Below are 7,500 nucleotides of genomic sequence, written 5' to 3' on the forward strand. Positions count from 1 at the left end.
CCAGAGAGGAAACTGGTTTATGACTTGTCCAGAGTGGAAAGTGGTTTATGACTTGTCCAACTGGTTTATGACTTGTCCAGAGAGGAAAGTGGTTTATGACTTGTCCAACTGGTTTATGACTTGTCCAGAGAGGAAACTGGTTTATGACTTGTCCAGAGTGGAAAGTGGTTTATGACTTGCCCAATATTGTTTTGGTTAATGAGTTGTCACTTCAACTTGCGGCTGCGGTTTTGCTTGAATAACTGTTGCCGGGCTTAATACACGTCCCAGCGGGCGAATTTGAAGGGGGTGCCCGGGCTTGGGGTCACGTTGGTGGGGTGGTGGAGGGTCTGTGTGCCCTTCGGTCCTGGTCCCGTTGGGAAGGAGGTTGGCGTGCTGCCGAGTGTGCTTCCCCGGACGGGAGGAGCGGTTCAAATCGTGTGCCTTCGGCGGTGGCGGGGAGAGAGCGCAGCTGGGGCGGGTGCGGTGTGGAGACGGAGTCCCTTCTTCCCCGAGGGGGCTAGGGCACTGCCGGTGCGGGTGCAGGCTTACGGCCCGGTGCCTTTTGGTGTTGGGGGTTGCGGTTGGGGTTCGGTTTAGGGTTAGGCGATAGGGTTAGGGATAGGGTTAGGGTTAGGGATAGGGTTAGGCGATAGGGTTAGGGATAGGGTTAGGGTTAGGGTTAGGGATAGGGTTAGGGTTAGGGTTAGGGATAGGGTTAGGGTTAGGGTTAGGGATAGGGTTAGGGTTAGGGATAGGGTTAGGGTTAGGCGATAGGGTTAGGGTTAGGGATAGGGTTAGGGTTAGGCGATAGGGTTAGGGTTAGGGATAGGGTTAGGGTTAGGCGATAGGGTTAGGGTTAGGGATAGGGTTAGGGTTAGGGATAGGGTTAGGGTTAGGGTTAGGGATAGGGTTAGGGTTAGGGATAGGGTTAGGCGATAGGGTTAGGGTTAGGGTTAGGGTTAGGGTTAGGGATAGGGTTAGGGTTAGGGATAGGGTTAGGGTTAGGCGATGGGGTTAGAGCTAGGGTTAGGGTTAGGGTTAGGGATAGGTTTAGGGTTAGGGGATAGGGTTAGGGTTAGGGATAGGGTTAGGGTTAGGGTTAGGGTTAGGCGATAGGGTTAGGGATAGGGTTAGGGTTAGGCGATAGGGTTAGGGATAGGGTTAGGGTTAGGGTTAGGGATAGGGTTAGGGTTAGGGTTAGGGTTAGGGATAGGGTTAGGGTTAGCGTTAGGGATAGGGTTAGGGTTAGGGATAGGGTTAGGGTTAGGGTTAGGGATAGGGTTAGGGTTAGGGATAGGGTTAGGGATAGGGTTAGGCGATGGGGTTAGAGTTAGGGATAGGGTTAGGGTTAGGGTTAGGGATAGGGTTAGGGTTAGGCGATAGGGTTAGGGATACGGTTAGGGGTAGGGATAGGGAGTATCTGGGACGGGCAGAGACTCCTCGGCGGTCCCCCCGGTCCCTGGCGGGCAGACGGACCTCCTGGGCCGGAGGCAGCCTCCGCCGGCGTTACACCCTGTCCCTGGCGGGCAGAGGGACCTCCTGGGCCGGGTGCAGCCTCCGCCGGCGGTCCCCCCGGTCCCTGGCGGGCAGAGGGAGCTCCTGGGCCGGGTGCAGCCTCCGGCGGCGGTCCCCCCGGTCCCTGGCGGGCAGAGGGAGCTACTGGGCCGGGTGCAGCCTCCGGCGGCGGTCCCCCCGGTCCCTGGCGGGCAGAGGGAGCTCCTGGGCCGGGTGCAGCCTCCGCCGGCGGTCCCCCCGGTCCCTGGCGGGCAGAGGGAGCTCCTGGGCCGGGTGCAGCCTCCGCCGGCGGTCCCCCCGGTCCCTGGCGGGCAGAGGGAGCTCCTGGGCCGGGTGCAGCCTCCGGCGGCGGTCCCCCCGGTCCCTGGCGGGCAGAGGGAGCTCCTGGGCCGGGTGCAGCCTCCGGCGGCGGTCCCCCCGGTCCCTGGCGGGCAGAGGGAGCTCCTGGGCCGGGTGCAGCCTCCGGCGGCGGTCCCCCCGGTCACTGGCGGGCAGAGGGAGCTCCTGGGCCCGGTGCAGCCTCCGGCGGCGGTCCCCCCGGTCCCTGGCGGGCAGAGGGAGCTCCTGGGCCGGGTGCAGCCTCCGGCGGCGGTCCCCCCGGCCCCTGGCGGGCAGAGGGAGCTCGTGGGCCCGGTGCAGCCTCCGCCGGCGGTCCCCCCGGTCCCTGGCGGGCAGAGGGACCTCCTGGGCCGGGTGCAGCCTCCGCCGGCGGTCCCCCCGGTCCCTGGCGGGCAGAGGGAGCTCCTGGGCCGGGTGCAGCCTCCGGCGGCGGTCCCCCCGGTCCCTGGCGGGCAGAGGGAGCTCGTGGGCCCGGTGCAGCCTCCGCCGGCGGTCCCCCCGGTCCCTGGCGGGCAGAGGGAGCTCCTGGGCCGGGCTCAGCCTCCGCCGGCGTTACACCCTGTCCCTGGCGGGCAGAGTGACCTCCTGGGCCGGGTTCAGCCTCCGCCGGCGGTCCCCCCGGTTCCTGGCGGGCAGAGGGAGCTCCTGGGCCGGGCTCAGCCTCCGCCGCCGGTCCCCCCGGTCCCTGGCGGGCAGAGTGACCTGCTGGGCCCGGTGCAGCCTCCGCCGGCGGTCCCCCCGGTTCCTGGCGGGCAGAGGGAGCTCCTGGGCGCGGTGCAGACTCCCCCGGCGGTGCACCGGTCCCCGGCGGGCAGAGGGCGCTCGTGTACCGGGTGCAGCGTCCGCCGGCGGTGCACCGGTCCCTGGCGGGCTCAGAGAGCGCCTCGGCCGGGGATCGTCTCGTCCCAACGTCCGCCTGGTCCGTGGCCCGCAGGGGGCGCTGTCGGGCGGGGTACGGCCACGGCCCGACGTGCCTCCGGTGGGCTGCGGTCAGTGTGTGCCGCCGTTGGCCGGCTGCGGGGCTTGGTGCTGTTCCAGCCGTGCGTTAGGTGGGCGAACGGCAGGGGGCGCCCCTTGGGCGGGTGGCGGGCCCCGCGCGGGCCAGCCGTGGGGGGTCACGGTCCGCCGCCGGGGCGTCCAAAGGGCGGCGAGAGGCCGTCCGCCGGTGCTGACAAGTCATAAACCAGCGGCGGTGACAAGTCATAAACCAGGACAAGGTTGTTGACGGCGCCGGGCGGCGGCGAAGCGGCTCACCCCGGGGCAGGGTGGCGATTCGAGGAGGGGCGCCCACCCGGCCGCCAAGGCCGCCGCCGGCGGGGGCCGGGGGCGCCGTTTTGAAAAAGAACCGTAGGCCGGATGGGGTCCGATCCACCCACCTTATGCCGACGCCGAGACCTCATTCCCGGCATGACTACCGGTGGTCCGTCCCGCTGGTCTGCCACTTGCGTTTGGCGTCACGAGGGGTTGGCGGGGTACCTGCAGATTGGTAGGAGGTGGAAAATCGAGAAATGGACTTTGGTCGGAAAGGTCCCCTCGAGCCTCCAGGTCTGCGGAGACCGACCCGGGCTGCCGCCCCGCCGGCCGCTCGGCCCGATCGGGCGCGAATTTCTTCCGATTTTCGCCCTTTTTTCGGGTTTTCGGCCGGCGCTCCAAACGGCGGCCCGACGCCCCGCCGAGGCCGGGGACGTCTCTCCGGAGCGCGAGGGACCGGATCAGACCTCGTCGGCACTGGCATGGCCACCGCAACGCTCGGACTTAGCCTGGGGAGGCTGGTCGAGGCGGTGGCAAGTCATGAACCAGTGGAGTCTGGCGGAGACTGTGGCAAGTCATAAACCAGTCGGACTTAGCCTGTGGAGGCTGGTCCAGGCAGCGGCAAGTCATAAACCAGTCGGACTTAGCCTGTGGAGGCAGGTCCAGGCAGTGGCAAGTCATAAACCAGTCGGACTCAGCCTGTGGAGGCAGGGCCAGGCAGTGGCAAGTCATGAACCAGTGGCAAATCATAAACCAGTCGGACTTAGCCTGTGGAGGCAGGTCCAGGCAGTGGCAAGTCATGAACCAGTGGCAAATCATAAACCAGTCGGACTTAGCCTGTGGAGGCAGGTCCAGGCAGTGGCAAGTCATGAACCAGTGGCAAATCATAAACCAGTCGGACTTAGCGTGTGGAGGCAGGGCCAGGCAGTGGCAAGTCATGAACCAGTGGCAAATCATAAACCAGTCGGACTTAGCCTGTGGAGGCAGGGCCAGGCAGTGGCAAGTCATGAACCAGTGGCAAATCATAAACCAGTCGGACTTAGCCTGTGGAGGCAGGGCCAGGCAGTGGCAAGTCATGAACCAGTGGCAAGTCATAAACCAGTCGGACTTAGCCTGTGGAGGCAGGGCCAGGCAGTGGCAAGTCATAAACCAGTCGGACTTAGCCTCTGGCGACTTCCAGGAGGTCTATGAGGTCCTGTGCCGCCGCTTTACCGGGGCCAAGGTTGCAGGAGAGCGGAACGGAGGAGTGGATTGGTCCCGCCGACGGGGCACGTGCATATATGAAAAGTGCACCCTACCGTTAGTTAATCACTTGCCCTCGGAAGTGTATGAGGTCGTGTCCAGCCGTGGTACCGGGGACACAGTGGGGGTGTTCCCGCTAAAGGGAGCGGATTGGTCCCGCCGAGCTGCCACTTGCATTTGTGGTCGAGTGTCTCGGACAGCTGGTTAACCACTTGCCCTCGGTAGTGCCGATGAGGTTTTGAAAAAGCCGATCTGCGGGGACTTGGAGCGCCTTCCTCGGATGGACTACCGGGCGCCCTCCCGCCGATTTGCCATTTGCGTTTGGCGTCCCGAGGGGTTGGCGGGGTACCTGCAGATTGGTAGGAGGTGGAAAATCGAGAAATGGACTTTGGTCGGAAAGGTCCCCTCGAGCCTCCAGGTCTGCGGAGACCGACCCGGGCTGCCGCCCCGCCGGCCGCTCGGCCCGATCGGGCGCGAATTCTTTCCGATTTTCGCCCTTTTTTCGGGTTTTCGGCCGGCGCTCCAAACGGCGGCCCGACGCCCCGCCGAGGCCGGGCACGGCTCCCCGCCGCGCAAGGGGCCGTGTTTGCCTTGGTCTGCCTTGGAATTGTCACCAAACGCCCGCGCTTCGCCTGGGGAGGCTGGCCGAGTCGGTGGCAAGTCATGAACCAGTGGAGGCTGGTGGAGACAGTGGCAAATCATAAACCAGTCGGACTTAGCCTGTGGAGGCTGGTGGAGACAGTGGCAAGTCATAAACCAGTCGGACTTAAGCCTGTGGAGGCAGGTCCAGGCAGTGGCAAGTCATGAACCAGTCGGACTCAGCCTGTGGAGGCAGGTCCAGGCAGTGGCAAGTCATGAACCAGTGGCAAATCATAAACCAGTCGGACTCAGCCTGTGGAGGCAGGGCCAGGCAGTGGCAAGTCATGAACCAGTGGCAAATCATAAACCAGTCGGACTCAGCCTGTGGAGGCAGGTCCAGGCAGTGGCAAGTCATGAACCAGTGGGAAATCATAAACCAGTCGGACTCAGCCTGTGGAGGCAGGTCCAGGCAGTGGCAAGTCATGAACCAGTGGCAAATCATAAACCAGTCGGACTCAGCCTGTGGAGGCAGGGCCAGGCAGTGGCAAGTCATGAACCAGTGGAGACAGTGGCAAATCATAAACCAGTCGGACTTAGCCTGTGGAGGCTGGTGGAGACAGTGGCAAGTCATAAACCAGTCGGACTTAGCCTGTGGAGGCAGTTCCAGGCAGTGGCAAGTCATGAACCAGTGGAGACAGTGGCAAATCATAAACCAGTCGGACTTGTCCTGTGGAGGCTGGTGGAGACAGTGGCAAGTCATAAACCAGTCGGACTTAGCCTGTGGAGGCAGGTCCAGGCAGTGGCAAGTCATGAACCAGTGGAGACAGTGGCAAATCATAAACCAGTCGGACTTAGCCTGTGGAGGCTGGTGGAGACAGTGGCAAGTCATAAACCAGTCGCACTTAGCCTGTGGAGGGAAGGTGGAGACAGTGGCAAGTCATAAACCAGTCGGACTTAGCCCGTGGGGGCAGGTCCAGGCAGTGGCAAGTCATGAACCAGTGGAGACAGTGGCAAATCATAAACCAGTCGGACTTAGCCTGTGGAGGCTGGTGGAGACAGTGGCAAGTCATAAACCAGTCGCACTTAGCCTGTGGAGGGAGGTGGAGACAGTGGCAAGTCATAAACCAGTCGGACTTAGCCTGTGGGGGCAGGTCCAGGCAGTGGCAAGTCATAAACCAGTCGGACTTAGCCTGTGGAGGCAGGTCCAGGCAGTGGCAAGTCATGAACCAGTGGAGACAGTGGCAAATCATAAACCAGTCGGACTTAGCCTGTGGAGGCTGGTGGAGACAGTGGCAAGTCATAAACCAGTCGGACTTAGCCTGTGGAGGGAGGTGGAGACAGTGGCAAGTCATAAACCAGTCGGACTTAGCCTGTGGGGGCAGGTCCAGGCAGTGGCAAGTCATAAACCAGTCGGACTTGGCCTCTGGCGACTTCCAGGAGGTCTATGAGGTCCTGTGCCGCCGCTTTACCGGGGCCAAGGTTGCAGGAGAGCGGAACGGAGGAGTGGATTGGTCCCGCCGATGGGGCACGTGCATATATGAAAAGTGCACCCTACCGTTAGTTAATCACTTGCCCTCGGAAGTGTATGAGGTCGTGTCCAGCCGATTTACCGAGGACAGAGTGGGGGTGTTCCCGCTAAGGTGGAGTGGATTGGTCCCGCCGAGCTGCCACTTGCATTTGTGGTCGAATGTCTCGGACAGCTGGTTAACCACTTGCCCTCGGTAGTGCCGATGAGGTTTTGAAAAAGTCGATTTGCGGGGATTTGGAGCGCCTTCCTCGGATGGACTACCGGGCGACCTCCCGCCGATTTGCCATTTGCATTTGGCGTCACGAGGGGTTGGCGGGGTGCCCGGAGATTTTCGGGAACACGATTTTTAGAACATTTTCTGGCAGCGGTAGCACTTTGAAAGTACCCAGGAAAGTGCTACTTTGAGGTACGGTCCCGATTTCAAATCGAAGGCCTTACCAATGAGCACTCGGAAGTCCTCAAGGGGTTTTAGCAACAATTTTGACGGACTTTTCGAACTCATTTGCCGGCCTAAAAATCGGTCAGAGTCCGAGCCGGCGGTAACTCTGATACAAACAATGTGTTTCTGTGAACTCTTGTGTGAGAAACATACTTGTAAAAAAAACAGACAAAGTGTTTTTTCTGTGGCGAGAGAGAAACACTTACAAAGTTTTTAATGGCGAGAAAACAAAGACACAATTATATATATATATATCCTTGTACAATAATTCAAGAAGAGACAGACATATATGGTAGAAGACACATTATAAAATGTCTGTCGAGGTTTAGCCTTTGTGACTGGGCACCTCTTGTCTTGTTTTCGGGCACACCTGGAGGCCAGGGTGCCCAAGTCTGTTTTCAGGCGACGCGGGGCGGCGGCGTTCCCGTGCCTGGTTCCCTTGGGTTGCAGTCGCATGTGTCACGGTTAACGGGTTGCACAGAGGCACATGTCGGGGCGTTCCCAGAAACCTGATTGAAGTCAGGCGCCGCACGCCGGCTGGTTGCAAGTGTCGTGCGAGCGCCGAAAGCCTTGGCCGAGAGCAGATTCTCGGGCGCGAGAGGTCACGCCCGTGGCGGCCAGTCGT

Source organism: Scyliorhinus torazame, unplaced genomic scaffold, assembly GCF_047496885.1.
Source record: "Scyliorhinus torazame isolate Kashiwa2021f unplaced genomic scaffold, sScyTor2.1 scaffold_577, whole genome shotgun sequence".
Lineage (NCBI taxonomy): Eukaryota > Metazoa > Chordata > Chondrichthyes > Carcharhiniformes > Scyliorhinidae > Scyliorhinus > Scyliorhinus torazame.